We start from the raw sequence: 19,954 nt of genomic DNA, 5'->3' as shown, positions 1-19,954 counted from the left end.
GCTGTGATCCTAGGAGCCCTGAGATTTGGGGACATGCATCAGGCCCTCAATGGGAAGGGAAGGTGGGGGGGCATAGGCTCAGGCCCCCATGCCTGCTTCAGCCAGGGTAGCCCCCTGCATCTGTGTTACAGTAAGCTCCATATAAAACTGCATTTTCTTTCTTTTTCTTTTTTTTTTTTTTTTTGAGATGGGGTCTCACTCTGTCACCCAGGCTGGAGTGAAGTGGTGTGATCATAGTCTGCTGCAGCCTCAACCTCCCAGAGCTCAGGCAATCCTCCCACCTCAGCCTCCTGCGTAGCTGGGACCTCAGCTACGCAGGAGGCTGAGGTGGGAGGATTACCTGAACCTGGGGAGACTTAGGCTGCGGTGGGCCATGTATTTTTTGTAGAGATGGGGTTTTGCCATGTTGCCCAGGCTAGTCTTGAACTCCTAAGCTCAAGCAATCTACCCTCCTCAGCCTCCGAAGTGTTAAGATTTCAGGCATGAGCCACTGTACCCAGCAAAAATCTTGTTTATTTTTTTAAATAGCCCACTGACACAAATTTCAGATGTCTGCAAGCCGTGCTTCAAAGAAAAGGGAGCTGAGTCTCAGAGAGGGACACAGTGGCCCCTTTGTGACAACACTGTGAGCTGACCCCACGCTTGCCATGCTCAGCCCATATGGGTTCCTTCTTTCCCCAGCACCATTCATTCCTTAGCATATTCATTGATTCCAAAAAGGCTTGTGAATCACACCTACGCCTGCCAGCCCTTATATCTCCTGTGTGCTAGTCTGGGCTCTCTCTCCCCAGGGATCCCCATCAGTCTCCAAAGGAAGGAAAATTACCAAAACTGTGCAATCCCTCACACAGCAATGGGGACTTGGGGACAGCTGCCATATTCCCAGCAGGAACCTTGCGTGAAGGGGGCAACCCTGGACCAAGAGTCCAGGCCCCCAGTGTCCTCCAGGCCTGCCTCAGATTGGAACCAGGACAGGGCCAGAGGCAGAGGGCAGGGAGGCTGTGAGACACGGGACGGCTCAGAGCAGTCACAGGGCACAAATGGCCAGCCGCCAGCAGAAGCTTCAAAGGACAGCTGGTCCAGTGGAGGGAAGGTGGCCAGGTGAGCCCCCAGCCCCCAAAGGCAAAAAGCAGGATATCCAGGGTCCCCAAGTCTAAGGGAAGCCCCCCAACCAGCACCTGCTAGTATGAGATCCCTGGGGCCACCTCAATTCCAGGAGCCACCTCAGGCTCTATTTCCTCTGGAAGTTCATATTCCATCACCACACACCAGGAACAAAATGGTAAAACCACATATTTGGGGAAGGAGGAAGCGGTCATTTGCTGGGGGCCCCATCTCCTTCAGTGCCTGGGCAGGTGTCTACAGGCCTTGGCACCTGTTCAACGAGGGGCAACCCTTCAGGGATGTGGCCAAGAGCTGTCAAAGTGCCCAAAGTGCTCAGACAGGCTACAAATCTGATTTCTATGTGAAATGATGATTTTTAAATGTTGGCAGTTGATTTCAAATTTTTCAATGATTGCAGCCTACTAGTTTACAACCTCTAAATCTAAACTAATCAGTCTGTATTCCACAAGAGGCAGTTACTGTGTGCTAACCATATACATCCAACCCTGTGCTGTGGGGGTTGCCAAACAAGATAAGGTCCCTGCCTGAGATACATTCAATTCAGCACCCCCCACCCCAAAATAGCCCTTTGCAGTAATAACAGCAGCAGTTCCTGTCACCCCCGGCACCTGCACACACATTCACTCTCATCTTCACAACCGGCAAAGGCCAAGGTGGCACCACCGTTTCACAGATGCAGAACTGAGCCCAGAGAGGCAGAGTGGTTGCCTAAGATCACACTGCTGGAGCTGGTGGACAGATAGGCTGGGATGCAAACCCAGGTCTGCCAGCTCCCAAACCAGGGCTCCTCAGCCCAGGCTTCCCCATTGACATCCCGGGGGACTGAGCCAGATGCCACAACACACAAACAGCAACCCCACCTGCCCCCTGGCCTGCTGCCAAACACCAGTGCACCAGGACAGCCAGGCTGAGAAGCTCCAAACACCAGAGGGCTGAGGTCACTCCCCACAACTGCTCCATCTCCCAGGCAAAGCCCCCAGACCAGAGCTGAGGTGGCCAGACACGTGCACGAAAGTGCAAGTGTGAGAGTGTGTGGACACACCCGCTCCAGGCACACAAAGCCAGGCTGGGCCACCACGAGGAAAGGGAGGAACCAGCTGAGAGAGTCCCAAGGGCCCGTGGGAACACAGGCCTGGTAAACACGCCTCTCAAGGAACTCATTAGGCCACTTTCTGAGCAACGGCAGGCAGGGGCAGGTGGACAGTGGACAACATGGGCACAAGGACTTCGGCCCATCCGGGGACCTTGGCCAGCTCCTGGAACAAGCAAGCCGGGCACCGTGAGGCCTGGGGGGGCATGAACTCACTGATCACATCTCCAGAGGGGGCCCAGGAACCCACCACCAGTGGCATGTCCCCAGGCCAGCTCCTCCCTAGGAGCCACCCCGCCAAAGCCAGACCCAGAGGCACCCCCTGCCCGGGAAGTTTTCAAGGCCTCCTGTCCAATCACCAGTTCTTCCACCAGCCCTCGACTCAGCTGGCAACAGGGAGGGCCTCCCCACAAGGCCCTGGATAAAGGAATCCTTCTGCCATGTCTGAGACACATCCAATACAGGGCTCCCGGATTGAATGACCCTGCTGTTAGCTTGCACACCTCCATGACGGGGGGGCTCACCACCTCTCAGGGCAGTCTCCTCCATCACTGGGCACTTTTTCTGGCCCAAGCCAAGCCCTGCCTCCCTGTCACTCCCTCACCCACACCGCATGGGTCCTGTCTGAACTCCAAAGCCACCAACAGCAGAGGTATCACGTCCCCTCTTCCTGAGGAGTCTGCAGTCCCAGGGGGTCCCTTATTCTCACCTCACGACCAACCCAGTGGTAGAGCAGGGTGAGCAGCCCCATTTTAAAGAAGAGGGGACTCCCCTGTGGGGAAGGTGTCCACATGGGAGGAGGGTATTTCATGCTTCTGCTGTGCAATGTCCCTTCTCCCGACCCTCAGTACCCTGGTTCAGGGGCCACATGACCCTGGTGTGGCCAATCAGCAAAGTCCCTCTCAAGCCCTAATGCCACAGGCCTGGGAAGTGAAGGCTCTCTTTGGACTTCTGCTGACCCAGGGAAAGAGGTGTTCTCTTTTGTCGGTGACCTGGCACTGTCAGCAGACACCCGAGCCACCACAAGGAGAAAGCCCACCTGAAACTGACACCAACATGGAGAACTGGCACAAGACAGGGGCCTAGCAATGCCTCCTGGGGTCGCAGGAGCCAGCTGTGCCTGAAGCTTACACAAGCTCTAGATATTTAACCACATGGGACAAGCAATGCCCCTTTCAGCTTCAGCCAGTTTGAGCTTCTGTCACTCGCAACCAAGAGTCCCAAAGTCCACATCAGGCTTCTGGACCCAGTTTGTTGCGTCTAAGAAGCACCCGTGGCCCCTCAGTGGGTTCAGAGTCAACTGGAAGGGTCTCAGTCAGCACAGAGGTGAGAGTGTGCCCCTGCAGACACAGCCAGTCCTCCAGAAAGGAGCTGGGTCTTGGAGGGGACAGCCCCGCTCATCCCTCCATCACACTTTCCAGGCTCCACAGCCCAGCCCCAGCCAGGAGTTCAGGAGTTTGAGACCAGCCTGGGTAACATAATGAGACCCCATCTCTATAAAAAGTTGTTTATTTTTTTTTAATTAGCCAGGCTTGGTGGCATACACTTGTAGTCCAAGCTACCTGAGAGGCTGAGGCAGGAGAATTGCTTGAACCCAGGAGGTCAAGGCTGCATTCACTGAACTATGATCATGCCACTGCACTCCTGCCTGGGTGATAGAGCAGAATCGTGTCTGGAAAAAAAAAAAAAAGCTGGGATTTAACACAGGATATCCGGGGTCCCTATCACCCTCATGGGGCTGGCATCCAGAAATCCCATAATATCCCAAAACACCAACCTCTTCCCCACAAACAAGGCCCAGGACAGAGCTATGACCAAGAGGTGGGGAGCTCAGGGGACCTCATCGAATTACTTCCCTCTGCCTTGCAGGAGCAAGTTCAGGCCAGCGAACTCCAGGAGGGCCTCCTCCTCCAGGAAGCCTGCTGAGCAACCCCACACACACCCTCTTATCCCTTCCCTGCAACTAAGGCAGGACTGTGGTCTCCTTATCAAATACTGGCTGGCTGGGTCCAGGTTCTCCAGCCAGAAGACCTGCTGGAAGCAAGAGGCTGGGACTCCATACTGCAACTGCAGGGCCAGGTCCCTGGGTGCTCAGAAAATCCTTCCCCAGTCCAGCTGATCTGGCAGCGTCCCCAGCACAACCACAGCCCTTGCAGGGAGTATGTTCTAGAAACCCCCAGCTTTCACAGATGCAGACAGGACACCCACTTCCTCACCCGGCCACTGTTGGCAGAAACCACAGCCTGGCTTCCTCCGGCCGAGCCTCAGCAGGCTCAGGGCTGCTTTGGGGCCCTGTTGGCCTCAAAAAGGGGAAGTGGGGACCTTGGAGTGAGAGGGGCATGGAAGCCTCCAGGGAAGAGGCCCCGCTCAGGCCCCTGGGCCCACACCCTGCCTGGGACGCCGTGCAGCTGCAGACAAAAAAACCTGCATGCTCCGTCTCGCCCCGCCCCGGGCCTGCCGGCTCTCGGCTCCCCTGGTAGGCTGGGTCTCAGGCAGATTTTTCATTTGCCAAAGGAATCTCATATTAACACGAACTCTCTCAAGAGACCCTGAGCTCCATGAAGCCAGCAGCTGCTCTGCCCAGTGCAAGCCTGACCTAAGAGGCCCCCAGGAAACCTCGTGGGACCCAGGGATTCAATGTTGCTGGTATTCAAGGTCCCATCCCCCCAAGCCCAGCCCTCCCCAGACCCTCCCTGTCCCCAGAGCCCTGTGGCCCCCATGCCCTGCTCTCCCAGGCACCTCCCGTACCAAGAGGCCTTCCCAGTGTGGGTCCAACATCCCAGCCCCTGACTTGCCAAACTGTCGTGGTGGGATCTGTGTGTGTGTCCCGCAGCTGGTCCTGGCAAACACCTGTGACGTGAATGGCCGAGCAGGGTAGCCAGCCAGAATCCTGCACCAGGCCCAGGGTGGGGAAGCACGCAGAGTGGCATGGGTGAGGGAGGAGGGCGCCACGGCCAAAGGATGAGGGCAGATGAAGAAAGGGCCTCCCTCAGGATCGGGAAGCACCTGCTGCACCTGCCACACCTGCCTTACCTGCCACAGCACACCTCTCCCAGCTACGCTTGGCCTCTGGGAGGATGCCTGCACCCAATCCCAGCTCTGCTACCAATGGCCTGTGAATAGCAGTCGCCTGCACACTCTGGCCTCAGTTTCCTCATCAGTAAACTGGGGGTGCTGATAACCAGGTTGTCTGCACAGGTCATGATGTCCAACAGGCCAAGCTTGCAGGACAAATTGGCAAATGGCCAAGAAGGCATGCTTAGTGTCAGAAGAAGCCCTGCAGGGTCAGAGCCCAACCATGGGGTCCAGGGAGAGGCAGGTGCAGAGTGGGCAGGCCCCCAACCAGGCCCCCCACCGCATCTCCTGACAGCCTGCAAAGTTGCCGAGCAGGGGCAAAGACTGAAATTCCCCAATGGCATGAGCCCCCAGCCAACCCTGCTCCCCCTCCATAGCCCCCAAGCACCCCCAGGCTGACTCTGTTCCCACTCCCAGGGCACAGGCTGCTGATCAGTCTTGGGGACCAGAAACCTGCATTCCAGTCCCAGCTTAGCCAACAACCTGCTCTGTGACCCTGAACAAGTCTCTTGCCTGACCTGTGCCTTAGTTTCCCCTCTTGCAAAGGAGGGGCTGTGTCAGACCTCTGGGGCCAGCTCTGGCCTAGTTGGGACTGGGCTGGGGGTGGAGGCTGAATCAGTTAATGAAAAGGATAGGGGACTGGAGAAAAACTGAGGGAAAAGTCTGATGTTCTCACCCAGCCCCAGAGAGCTACTTCTAGGGATGGGTAGAAAGTTGTTCTTTGATTCTTTGGGACACAGCTAGGGTAGTGTTAAGAGGGAAATTCATAGCACTAAATGTCCGAATCAAAAACTTAGAAAGATCTCAAATTAACAACCTAACTTCACAACTGAAAGAACTAGAGAAGCAAAAACAAATCAACCCCAAGCCTAGCAGAAGACAAGAAATGACAAAAATCAGAGCTGAACTGAAGAAAATCAAGACACAAAAAACCATTCAAAAGATCAACGAATCCAGGAGTTGTTTTTTTTGAAAAAATTAATAAAATAGGCCACTAGCTAAACTAATAAAGAAGAAAAGAGAAAAGACCCAGATAAACACAATTAGAAATGACTAAAGGAATGTTACTAATGACCCCACAGAAATAAAAAACAACCATCAGAAACTACTACAAACGCCTCTACACACAAAAACTAGAAAACCTAAGAGATGGATAAATTCCTGGACACACAATCCTCCCATGACTGAGCCAGGAAGAAACTGATTCCCTGAACAGATCAATAATGAGCTCCTAAATTGAATTAGTAAAAAATAGCCTACCAATAAAAGGCCAGGACCTGATGGATTCACAGCCGAATTCTACCAGATGTACGAAGAAGAGCTAGTACCATTCCCACAGAAACTATTCAAAAAAATTGAGGAAGAGGGACTCCTCCCTAACTCATTCTATGAGGCCAGCATCATCTTGATACCAAAAACTGCCAGAGACACAAAAAAAAAAAAAGAAAAAAAAAAGTGTTCTTTGTTCCTGAAATCCTCCCCTCCACTTCATTCATTTGGTTAAGTATTACCCTGATCAATCTCCCCTTTAAAATGCACCCCCAAGGCTCCAGCTGCCAATGGTAATGAATCCAGGTCCACTATGTCTCATGCCCATTCTAATGCTAGTTAGTGACTGCCCAGGGAGAGTTCGTCCATGCATACCTTCAGCAGATGTGCACTCATGCCTTCTGTGCACCAGGCGCCAGGCCAGGTACCAAGAGGAAATTCTGCTCAGGAAATGAGCTCCCAGAAGGCAGAATCCTTAGCACTGCCCCAACCAGGGCATCTGCTAGGTCTCTGCACACAGCGGGTGTTCAGGCAACAGTGTTTATCAACTGACTAAGCAATCAACCAGGCTCCCCTGTTGGAGAAATAGCCCTACTTTTTCCTCACTCTTGCTTGAAATTCAATTAGTGATTCATTTCTTTAAGCACTGCCCTCACTAGCTTCCCCCTTCAGAAGGGAAACACTTTCACACCCACATTTAACAGATTTCTGATCCCTTTTCCCTTGATAAGGAAGAACAGAAAGGGGAAGTCCAGCTGGCCATGGGGGACCTCACGTGGTTCTCGTCCTGCCCAGGACAAGAGGGTGCTGGCTGACTTCCCACATTGCCTAGGGCCCCACCCTGACAGTGGGTCCAGCAGTGACAGCAAGACATGAATGGGGCTGGGAGGTACAGGAAGAGCTCCATAGACCTGGCACGGTGGCTCACACCTGTAATCCCAGCACTTTGGGAGGCCAAGGCAGGTAGATAGCTTGAGGCCAGGAGTTCGAGACCAGCCTGGCCAACATGGTGAAACCCTGTCTCTACTAAAAATAGAAAAATGAGCCCAAGGTGGTGGTGCGTGCCTATAGTCCCAGCTACTTGCGAGGCTGAGGCATGAAAATCACTTGAACTCGGGAGGCAGAGGTTGCAGTGAGATGGGATTGCACCACTGTACTCCAGCCTGGGCAACAGAGTGAGGCTCTGCCAAAAAAAAAAAAAAGAGAGAGAGAGATCCATTTCACAGGCCCATGGACAGATGCAACCCAGAGTAACCACTGTCCTGAAGGGGACAGGAAAGATGTGCATTTGAGTCTTAACTCTTAGGCTGCTAGTATTCTGTTTAGAAAGTCAGCATCCACAAGACAGCAAGCAAGCTGGATTCACAACTTATACCAGGATTATTTCCAAAGAGAGCAAGAAACTATGGGAGAATTCTCATATGATGCTGTAGTGAATATGGCCTTTTTATCCTGACACAAAACCCAAAAGCCATAAAGAAAAGACTGATAAGTTCAGTTACATGAAAAAACAAAATATACATGGTAAAAATTACCAAAAGCACAATCAAAAGACACATGACAGATTAGGGGAACATTTGTGATTCATATCACAAGGAGCTAATCTCCTTCATATGTAAAGAGCTCCCACAAATAAAAAAGAAGACCAATAGCCCAATAGAAAAATGGGAGAAGACTAGGAAGAGAAAGTTCATAGAAAAGGCAATCTAAATGACTGTTAAACATTTGGAAGGGCCAGGCATGGTGGCTCACGCCTGTAATCTTGGCACTTAGGTAGGCTGAGTCAGGCGGATCACATGAGGCCAGGAGTTCGAGACCAGCCTGAGCAACATGGTGAAACCCCATTTCTATTAAAAAATACAAAAACTAGCCAGGTGTGGAGGTGCATGCTTATAATCCCAGCTACTTGGGAGGCTGGGGCACGAGAATCGCTTGAACTCGGGAGGTGGAGATTGCAGTGAGCCAAGATCATGCCTGTAAACCAGCCTCGGTGACAGAGTGAAGCTCTGTCTCAAAAAAAAAAAAAAAAAAAAAAAAAAGCAACCCACAACCAACCCACAGCATTTGGAAGGAAGCTGACCACACTCGTAATGAAACACAAATTAAAACTACCATGGTAGGCCGGGCGCGGTGGCTCAAGCCTGTAATCCCAGCACTTTGGGAGGCCGAGGTGGGCGGATCATGAGGTCAGGAGATCGAGACCATCCTGGCTAACACAGTGAAACCCCATCTCTACTAAAAATACAAAAAATTAGCTGGGCGTGGTGGCGGGCACCTGTAGTCCCAGCTACTCAGGAGGCTGAGGCAGGATAATGGCATGAACCTGGGACGCAGAGCTTGCAGTGAGCTGAAATTGTGCCACTGCACTCCAGCCTGGGCGACAGAGCAAGACTCCGCCTCAAAAAAAAAAAAACAAAAAAAACCCTACCATGGTAGCCAGGCACAATGGGATGCACCTATAGTCCCAGCTACTTGGGAGGCTGAGGCAGGCGGATCACTTGAGCCCAGAAGTTTGAGTCCAGCCTGGGTAACATAGCAAAATCCCCATCTTTAAAACAAAAACAAAACTACCATGGAAAACCATTTTTACCTATCTGATGGGCAAAGATCAAAGCATTTCATAAGTCTCATAAGTCTGTGTTGGAAACAGTCACTCACATTCCCTCCTGGGCAGGAATGTGAGTCAGTACAACCCCCAGTGAAGGTAGTTTAATAATACCTAACAAAGTCACTGAAGAACATATTTGCTTTTTGACCTAAAAAATCCACTTTGAGTAATGTATCGTACAAACATTGTCACAAGTATGAAATGACATAAGTACAAGATTAGTCATTGAAGCATTATTTGTAATAAAAAAAGATTGAAAATACCTATCAGTCACGAACTGGTGAAATAAATTATGATACAACCTTACAATGGAATACTATGCAGCTGTCAAAAAGCCTGAGGCCACTTGAAACTAATGTCACAGGGTATCCTGTGAAAAATCCACATGGCAATGCCTGGAACAAATAAGGATGGAACCAGGACACAGAAAAACCAAAACTGTTGATTTCACAGAGTGGATAAATCCCACTTCTCATTTTCAGTTTCTATTCCTATTGTGTGTTGCTTATGTGACTAAAAAAAAAAAAATGTGTAATAGGAAAAATGAATCCCAGGCCCATCACACCTAAATTGCATGACCTAGCCAGGTACATTGGCTCATGCCTGTGATGTCAGCTATTCAGGAGGCCGAGGCAGGAGGACTGCTTAAGGCCAAAAGTTCAAGATCAGCCTGGGCAACAGAGTGAGATGCTATCTGTAAAACAATTTTAAAACTAAGCCAGGCACAGTGGTACGTGCCTGTAGAGCCAGCAAACTTGGGAGGCTGAGGCAGGAGGACCTCCTGAGTTCAGGTCAAGGCTGCAGCGAGTGATGATTGTGCCACCGCACTCCAGCCTGAGAAACAGAGCAAGACTCCATCTCACTCATTCCTAAATTAAATATTAAAAGAAATAATACATTACATGACCCAACAGACTCTCTGTGCCTCAGTTTCCTCATTTTAACAAAAGGAGAATAACAGTCCTACCCCACAGGATTTTGAAAGGATTCAGTTGGGGGTGATGCAAGCAGTGTACTGAGCCACCCCTGGCACAAAACACCCCAGTCTAGATGGCATGCATCACCAAGATGTCAGAAAGGGCCATGGGGTGCAGAAGTGAGAGGGCCCGGCACCTGTCCCCTCCCCTCAACCCTGCCATGAGCCAGCAGCACTGGGGGTGAGGAGGTCCGGCCCCTACTCTGGCCTGTGAGTGCCCAGCCTCTGGGAGGTAGAGAAAACATTGGTCAGCAACTCAGGCCGGCTTTCCAGGGCCATGAGTGGTAGTGTGGGCTGACCCCTCCATGTAGGGCCTAGTTGGGCCTCAAGGGAGCGGCCGTCCCACCCAACCCAGGTCAGAGGGAGGTGGTGATGTTGGTCTGAGCTGGAGGGAGCTCACAGGTGACATCCCAGGCAGAGTCGGGTCCTCGGCCCAAGCCTTCCAGGCTTGCTGGCAGGAGACGGCACAGTACCCAGGCCTCAAGACAAGCTCTGCGACCTCTGAGCCCAGCTGGGAGACAAACTGGGCCAAAAACCACCTGGCTGGCTGTCTCCTCTGAGAACCTGCAGAGAACCATGAATGGGCTGGGCTACCCAAGGGTGGTGGGTGGGGGTGCTCTCGCTCCATTTCTAGCCAGGGCAACTGACTCTGGGACCTTAACCTCCAAGCCCAAAGCCCACCTGCTAGGAAACAGTGGAACTAGGATTCGAACCCAGGCCTGCCCCTCTCCAAGGCCCAGTGCAGATTAACTCTCTATCTGCATTACCTGAGGTGCATACTGCCCAAAAGCAGGAACATGAAAAGCTACATATGCGCAGCCACACACATCCACAGCCATTTCTGGTCACAGGTGGTGCTGAGCTCAACATTCTCCTCTTCCCCATTTAAAGATCCCCCATACACATTAGCAAATTAAAGGCTCTGACAAGTCCTGCAGGAAAGAAGCCTGCTGAATTAAACACAGCTGAACATTTCCCCATCCTTTTGTTAATGAGACTCTTTTTGCACTGAATCCCTAATGAACCTCCTTTGGGAAATGCTGACTTTGGAGTCTCTGAGACCCACCTAGGAACTCCTCCCCTAAGAAGGCTCCCTGGGTAGCTGTGGCCTGTAGAGCCCACTAGCCTCCCCTTAATTGACAGCCTATGAAGCTCTTTAATGCTGGGGGCCCCACTTACCCACCTCCATCTGACCACAGGTTGGGCTAGCTGCGCACAAGAAGGTTGCAGGTGCTGGGGGGGACCAGCCCATGCACCTGCCTGTGGGCCAGGACACCTACCCTGAGCTTAGCCTCCCAGGTGGAGAGGCCTGAGTGAAAGACCAGGGCTCTCAGGTGCTCATGGTCTCAACAGCACCCTCCCTAGGCAGTTTTCAGCTGGGAAGCACCTTGCCCTGGGGAAAAGCAAGCAGGAAAACAGCTCCAAGAGCCAACCCGGCAAAGGGCTCCTGTCGAATTTCCTGCCTCTCCCGTGGAATGCAGAGGAGTGGCCCACCTGCCTCAGTTTCCCCATCTGCCACAGTACAGGGAATAGAGCCCTGGGCTGAATGTCAGGTGATGTAAGGTACAGTCCCAGCTCTCCCTGTCACCAGCTGTGTGACTCAGGCAATTCTTCACCCTCTCTGGGCCTGACTCCTCCAGGGCAGGAAAGGCCTCCAGGGTCTCTGAGGTCCCTTCCCACTCAGACCAGCAGAGAAGCCAGTCACAGAGAGGTCAGTGGGAGAGGCCTCTCCCACCCAGAGCTCAGCGTGCCACCCATGGAGCTCAGTGAGGCGTCACTGCCTAGCCTGGCCTCCTGTCCCAACGGCAAGCCTGAAGCCACCACCTGGCCCGGAGGCCCCCAGTTTGGCCTCCATGACACCAGCTCGCAAAGTGCCCAGCCCCAAACCAAGGCGCTAAGACCCTCACTTCCCCGAGGCTTCCTGAGAACTCGATCCAGGCCTAGGGGGCACGAGAGACACAGAGGGGACTGCCTCGTGAAACCGCGCCAAGAGCCCGGAAGAGCCCTTCTGCAGGGGAAGCAGCCCCACCCGGCCTCCCCCACCAACCACAGCCCCAGCTTCCGGATCTGCACCCACACAGAGGCTCGAGAGCCCTCGCCATGGCTGTCCCTGGAGCCCAAGACCCCATTCCCGGTCATTCACTCCTTCCTTCCACAAACCCTGCCCTTACGGAGCTATTGGGCACAGGAGGTCACTGTGATGGAGTCTCACGCCACAGGAGCCCCATGGCCCCCGAAACCAGGCCTCCCACACCTACCCAGGACCCCCCAAAACACCAAGCCCGATCTCTGCTCACCCCTTGGCCAAAAAACACCTCTGGAGCTTCCCTGGCCTCCTCTGTGGCTGCGTGATTTGGCTGATTTCGGTTCCCCAAACAAGCCCCACCCTTTCATCTCCAGCTCCGGCAATCTAAAAACACGCCCACCTCCTCACCTCCAAATGCCTTCTGCCTGGCGAACTCCTGCCCGCCCTTCAGGGCCAACCTGAGCTGCCACCTCTTCCAGGAAGGCTGCCTGGTCCCCTCCCGGTCTGGCCTTGTTCCTTAGCTTCCCCAGGGCCTGCACCTCCCACAGAAGCACAGGCCACCCTGACCTGTCACTACCTGGCTGCACGTCCAGCCATGCACTACCCAGCTCCCAGGATCTAACCCTGCCTGGTACACGGGGACATCAAACCCCATACTCCACAGACTGGGGGGTACAGCCAGCACTGAACTGGCAGCTAAGGACTGGGCCCCAACCCTGGAATCCCCAGTCCCAACTGCATGAGCTCTGGCAGGTGACCTGCCTCTCAGGACTCAGTTTCTCACCTGAGCAATGGGGATGAAACCCTTCTCTTCGCTCCATGGCCTATTCTAGCAGTGACATGACCTCATAGCTATAAAACCTCATAAACCCCCACTGCACATGGAAAGGGGCCCATCCTGCCACCAGGAAACAGGCCACATGTTGGTGCCACCAGACCCCCATCTGCCAAGTGCCACTGAGCTCCTGCCTGCAGCAGGTGCAGGCGCTGCTGCTGCTACAACACCCAGGACAGGCATGGGTCCCCTGAGGAGCTCATGCCAGGAGGAGGGCAGATTGTCATAAATGAGCCAAGTGAGGAAAAGAAATGCCAGGGCAGGGCAGAAGGGGAAGGCAGGAAAGCATGGTGGTTGGGAGCACAAGCTCTGAGATCCAACAGCAGGCCGTGAATCTCAGCTCCACCTTGGAGGAGCTGTGTGACCTTGGGCATGTTCCTGAACCTCTCTGGGCCTCCGTTTCCTAACCCACAGAATGGACTGGTAACAATACCAGTTCTCAGGGGCTTCACGTAGATGTGGGCACACAGCAAGTACCATCACCCAGGGCCACCCCAGTCAGCTCCAGACACCAGGGTGAGCAGCCTGAGAAATCGTGACATAAACAGGCACTGGAGACACACTTCAGTACCAGGGTCTCAGCCTCACTTCCTGCCTGCCCCCAAAGGGCAGCTCTGCTCTTGTACCCATGCCCAGGAGAGCTGAGCCTGACAAAGGGATACAGAAGTGCTGGTCCCTGCCCCCAGGGGATGGAGCAGTGAGTGTCTCCAGGGAGTCTGGGTATATCAAAAGAGGCCACTTCCCATTAGCCCAGGCCCCCCTTAAAATAGCTCCTTCAGACAGCTTAAAAGGGCTCCTCCTCCCAGCCAGATGGGGTACTGGAGACAGGCCTGGGGGCCCAGGAGCCAGATGCACACACACAGAAGGAGGTCTCATCCAAGCCTACACCAGCACCCTGGACCCCTGCTCCAGCAAGGAGATGCCCAGGAGGAGGGAGACCCAGACTCTCAAGAACAGCAGCAGGACCAAGACAAGCCCACAAGACTGGCCCCCAGTCCACATCCCTCCCATGAGTGAGGCCAAGGGATGTGCTTGTGAATGGGGCAGGGCCTGCAACTTCAACATAGCTCCCACCAGGAAGACACACCAGCCCCAAGGCTGCAGAGCTCCCAGGGCCTCAGTTTCCCCATCTGTGCAGAGCAGCTGCATCCCAGGGTGCTAGGCTTCCCCCTGCCCAGCCAGTCGGTGACTCTGGGAAGCAATGATCTCAGTGAGCTGCGCCCGAGGCAGTGTGACTGAGTTGTTTCAGAGGCCAGCATGAGGAAAGCTGGCCAGTTACAGGGGCAGGAAGGGCACCCTGGAGGGCAGGAAGAGCCTGGAGCCTGGAAGACAAAACACCCCGATCAGGGTGCCCTGGGTCCAGCGGCCTCCAGGGATCCGGGCCCTAGAAGGCGGGTGGTGGCATCACCCACTGCAGGTACCTTCTGCCTTCCAGGGACATGAGCTCCTCCCCAGGGGACAGGCCTGTGTCTGAGGGTCATGGCCATTCTTTCTGCCCCGTCACCTCCAGCATGTCCTGATACCCTGGGAGGAGGCAAGAATGGGCAGAGCCTGGGGCCAGGAAACACAACTGGAAACTGGGGTACCTGCACCAAAGACCTCCCTTGGCTTCCCTTTCCCTCAGGCCCAGTCGTGGGGTCACCCTTCCAGTGGTCAGTGGTGGTGGGGGAGACAGGGACATAAAGGGAGGATAGCGAGAAGAGGGTATCCCGGCCTCTCTTGGGCGCCAGCCACAGCAAGACAGGGGCTCAAAGCAAGGCCAAGGGGGTGGGGGAGGCGGCTGAGTGAACAGCTCAGGAGCAGAGCCGGCTGGGTCCCCTCTTCTCCCCATGCTGGAGGACCCCTAAAGGAGGCCCTCACCTGGAGGATACAGCCAAGCAGCAGTTGGGGAGAACACCCCAGGCAGCGGGAACTGTGGGGGCCAAGGGTGGGAAAGGGGCAGGAGATAGCCAAGCTGGGAGTGAAAATGTCAGGGGGGCTGGCCCAGAGTGGATAACGGTGACAAGTGGCGGGAGTGGGGAGGGAAGTCAGGCCCGGTCTGGGAGGGCCTCACAAGCCAGGAGAAACTGACCAGATGGCTGTGCTCTAGAACAGGGAGGACCTTCTCCCAGGCCCAAGGTCAGCCGTCCCCACCCCATCCTAACACAGAGTCTGCTCAGGTTCATCTCGGCAGCACTGGGCTGTGCTGTGCTCAGAAAATGCCTGTGAAATTGGCCCATCAAAGAGGACAGGCCAGGTGTGGTGGCTCATGCCTGTAACCCCAGCACTTTGGGAGGTGAAGGTGGGAGGATCTCTTGAGCCCAGGAGGTCGAGGCTGCTGTGAGCTATGATCAGGCCACTGTACCCCAGCCTGGGCAACAGAGCCAGACCCTGTCAAAATAAAAAATGAGAGAGCAGGTGGCGGCAGGAAAGCACGGTCCTAGGTATTCCAAGGGAAAAGGCCACCAAAGAGGAACGGAGCTCTGGTCCCAGACTCACCGCCCAACCCTTCTCCACCCCAACACTGGTCCCTTCTAGAAAGGCTTCCAGGCTTCCAGGGGAGAGCAGGGAATGGAGGGTGCTTCGGCCAAGCAGGTCTGCACTCAGGGTTGGGCAATGCCCCAGCCATGATGTGGCCAGTTGAGAAATCCGTGTGCAGCAGCAGGTCAGGCCAGATGCCTATGGCAAGCCGGGTGACACCATGCTACTGTCCTTGGTGGGGAGGGGGCCACTGCACAGATGACGGGGCTGGCAGGATCCCCGGCACACACAGCTGGAGGGGCTCCAGCCACTGTGTGGCAACCTCTCAGCCTGGGCACACCAGTCTCAGGTGCCTGGGAAGGGTTTTCACCCAGCTAGCCCTCCCATTAACCTACCTGAGCACTGCCATCAGCCCCATTTTACAGATAAGGAAACTGAGGAACAGAAAGAAAATGATTAGTCCAAGGGATGTAGGTGACAGGGAGGCTGCTCAGCTCAGCCCTGCCCGCCTGCACCACCCAGGCTCCCCCAGGCAGGTCCAGTCTCCCACCCAAGACAGGACAAGGCAGACGAGAGCCTCACGACACCGACAGTGACGCACACTTCCACTTAGGTAGCACCTCCGCTGTGCCAGGCGCAGAGTGTGCATCAGCTCGTTTAATCTTTACAACCACCTGATGCAGGGGGTACCTTTACCAACCCCATTTCACAGGTGCAAGAAACAGGCTCCATCCCTTGCTCATCTCACACGCTGTTGGGAGGAGGCAGAACAGAGCTGGAACCCGTGCCGCTGGACCAGAGCACAGTCCAGTTCTGCCTGGAGGTGGGGGGCTGGACCGGATAACCTCTGGGAGACCCCTGCTTCTCTGGCTGGTGTTCAGATGTGGTCTCATTCTCCAGTTCCAACTAACTTCCAGCTCTTGGCTACATGTGTCTATCTATCTGTTTATCTATCTATCTATCTATCTATCTATCTATCTATCTATCTATCTATCTATCTATCTATCTGAGACAGGGTCTTGCTGTATTACCCAGAGTGGAGTACAGTGGCATGATCTCAGCTCACTGCAGCCTCCACCTCCTGGGCTCAAGCAATCCTCCTGCTTCAGCCTCCTGCGTAGCTGGGACTACAGGCATGCACCACCATGCTGGCTAATATTTGTAATTTTTTTGTAGAGTTGGGGTTGTGCCATGTTGCCTAGGCTGGTCTCAAACTCTTGAGCTCAAGTGATCCGCCCACTTCAGCCTCCCAAAGCGCTGGGACTGCAGGTGTGAACCACGGTGCCTGGCCACACGCGTCTTTTAAAAGTAGTAAATGCCTCCCTCCCACCCCATGAAAGGCTAGAATGGGCTGCTCTGATACAGGCATCAGCTGTGACCCACTCTGCATGCTCCCTCAAAGGCCTGGAACTTTCTCCAGCAGGGTTAAGCGCTGCTCTCTCCCTGGGCAGTGGGAGAGGTGGGAGAGAAGATGCTGTGTCACCTCAGTATGAACAAGTCCATATCCTCTTCCTCCAGGACAGCAGGAGAGAGGCAAGGAGCAGTGCTGAGGGTCAGGCCACCCAGCCACCTCTGTGACCCTTGCAATGACATGGAGTGGACAAACCACCTACCTCCTGGCTAAGGCATGACCCAACCACACATCCAGGAAAGCACGTGAGACAGCCCACCCTGGCCCAGCCACGCAGAAGGCCTCGTCCTACCCCTTCTCTCCCGCAGTGGGCCCAGCAAAGTCCAGGCACAGGGCGGGGTAGGGGAGGCCCTCACAGGAGCCCAATTCCTCATCTTCCCAGTAAGGACCACCCCCACGAACCCCTCAGCACCAACCAGAGCCCCTGTTCTCAGCTTTGCCCCATCTGATCTCGCCAAAGACACAGTGTCCTGGCCCTGACTCCAGGCTCAAATGTGGCAGCAGACCACACTGTGGTGGGCACAACTGGATGCCTGGGGACCGATCTGCTGGGTGATTCAGGATAGACAGCCCCTCTGGGCCCTGTCTCCTCTGTAAACTGGAGGTGAACAGCACCTACCACATGGAGCAGTGGAGGAGGTGGGGAATGGGTCAAATCAGTAGCTATAAACTGTAGAGTGGGGTGCATGTCCCCAGTGCAACCATCGAGTCGGACTTTTGTCTCTTTTGAAAATTTTATTTATTTTGAGACAGGGTCTCATTCTGTCACCCAGGCTGGATGGAGTGCAGTGGCACAGTCATGGCTCACTACAGCCTCCAACTCCTGGGCTCAAAGGATCCTCCTGCCTTAGCCTCCCATGTAGCTGGGACTACAGGCACACGCCACCACACCCAGCTAATTTTTGTATTTTTTGTAGAGACGGGGTTTCGCCATGTTGCCCAGGCTGGTCTCGAACCCCTGGGCTCAAGTGATCCGCCCACCTTGGCCTCCCAAAGTGCTGGGATCTTTTCGCCTTTTGAGACTCTCCTGTGGCCTGTCCAGAGGCCACACTCCAGCCCAATTTCTACTTCCTGAGCTCTCCCTACACCAACCTCCATGCCCTCAAGCAAACCTCCCAGACCTACTCCTGGCAAAGAGGTTCTGCAATACCAGCTTCACCCTCATCACCCGGAAAACAGCTGCTAGTAAACAGCTGCTTCTTTCATGAAAACAGCACTAGAAGGTTGGGCGTGGGGCTCATGCTTGTAATCCCAGCACTTTAGAAGGCTGAGGCGGTAAGACTGCCTGAGCTCATGAGTTCAAGGTTGCAGTGAGCTATGACCACTCCACTGCACTCCAGCATGGGTGACAGAGTGAGATCCTGTCTTAAAAAAAAAAAGAGGCTGGGGGTTGTGGCTCACACCTCTAATCCCAGCACTTTGGGAGGTCGAGGTGGATGGATCATTTGAGGTCAGGAGTTTGAGACCAGCCTGGCCACCATGGTGAAACCCCGTCTTTACTTTACCAAAAATACAAAAATTAGCCACGTGTGGTGGTGCGGTAACTGTAGTCCCAGCTACTCAGGAGGCTGAGGGAGGAGGACGGCTTAAGCCCAGGAGGCAAAGGTTACAGTGACCCAAGAGGGTACCACTGCACTCCAGCCTGGGCAACAGACAGAGACTCCATCTTAAAAAATAATAATAAATAAAAATAAGAAAGAAAGAAAATACCACCGGAGACGCTACCTCCACAAAGTTCACACCTGCCCTTCTGAGGGCCACAGAATCTGGAACAATCTGAGAGCCTCCCCTCCCCCACACTCTGCACCAGGAGCTGCAGGTAAACCTTGGGAACCCAGGGCCTCTGGAGGTGGGAAGACAGACAACCGGGTGGGAAGCGAAGGCTGTGCAGCAAACGCCTTCCTGAGCTGCAGCCCCCTCAGCCTCCTGCACTTCCTGCAGGGCTGGCACTTGGCACTTCCTCTCAAATTGGCTGGCTTGTCACTTTTATGTCTCCTTTGGCCTCATCTAAGACAATAATACAGTCATGATGTCACAATGGCAATGTCCTATTTACAGATTTTTTTTTCCCCAAGACAAATACTTAGATTTTAAACATGTCCTTCTACACACAGGCTAGAACCCCCTGTGATTCCCCGGGCAGCCCGGTCCTCACTCCGAGAAACACTGGTGTTGAGTCCACCCCTCACAGCCTCCATCTGCACGATGGTGATGCTAGTGAAGGCCCACGGTCACACAGCCCTTCCAGACACATCCAGCCCACACTGGCTGCCCGTCCAGGCCTTGGACCCAGGGCCCCTGTCGTAGGTGGCCCGGCCTGGCCCCTACCTCCAGGCCCTTGGCTTCCCCCTCCCGGCCCTCCCTTCTCCTCTCCAGCAATGGCTGTCCAGGGAGGAAGCCCCCAGCCACAGATGTCCCTGCCCTTGACCCTGATGTGATGACACAGAGAAGAGGCAACTGCCTCACCCTCTGTGCACACATGTTTAGATGAATGCATAGAAAGCTCCAGAAAGACCCGCTCCAGATGGCCCATGCGGTCCCTGGGGGATGGAGGAGAGGCATTGCAGGGAAAGGGAAACCAGTCTGCTTTTTGGAGGCATCTTGGTTTCCTGACCCTCAAGCATGCACCCCTTTCAGAGGTTTTGTTTGTTTTTTGTTTTATAATTTCAGAAAGTTAGTTGAATTGCCCTTCCCTCGCCAATGTTTCCTTTCATTGAGAAAAGTCACGTGTGCTTGTAAATGTAAAATTACACCCTCGAGAAGGAGTGTGGACATTTGAGAGTCTGTGGTTCCTAGAATTCCAGATGGAACGGGCCACATGTACAACATTGTGGTCACAACCGCACTTTCTTGTCAGGCTGGGAAAAGCCAGTGACAAGTCGCCTCTGGTCCCCTGTTGAGGGGCCGCCTCTCCCAGCCATCTGCCCAGTAGGCTCACGGAGCCTCCTACTCCCCCAGCCCAGACCCTGCCCAGTGCACTCCCAGGCCAGGCTGCCGGGTGAGCTGCTTCCCACCCACTGTCCAGCCCCATCCCCTGGGGCTCAAGCCACTAGGACTGGTGACACTCCATCCCCACACC

The 19,954-nt window shown here is 54.3% G+C and overlaps 1 protein-coding gene across 14 annotated transcripts in view; it reads right to left on the bottom strand.

The window, feature by feature from the left end:
- Positions 1 to 19,954, bottom strand: part of ADCY7 (adenylate cyclase 7) — a 72,176-nt gene that overhangs the window by 31,511 nt on the left and 20,711 nt on the right. For 2 of the 14 annotated variants that reach the window (XM_055366012.2, XM_063700191.1), the window contains exon 1: positions 3,778 to 3,887. The exons of 11 other annotated variants lie outside the window; for them this stretch is intronic. The gene's annotated coding sequence lies outside the window, so the exon portion shown is untranslated. Of the gene's footprint in view, positions 1 to 3,777; positions 3,888 to 12,440; positions 12,471 to 19,954 lie in introns of those variants that run through there. One more of the 14 variants, XM_019012555.4, reaches the window with a different exon arrangement.

The sequence above is a fragment of the Gorilla gorilla genome, chromosome 18 (assembly GCF_029281585.2).
Source record: "Gorilla gorilla gorilla isolate KB3781 chromosome 18, NHGRI_mGorGor1-v2.1_pri, whole genome shotgun sequence".
In the NCBI taxonomy this organism is placed as follows: domain Eukaryota; kingdom Metazoa; phylum Chordata; class Mammalia; order Primates; family Hominidae; genus Gorilla; species Gorilla gorilla.
Note: the sequence above shows the minus strand (reverse complement) of the source record. Positions and strands in the feature narration are given on the sequence as shown.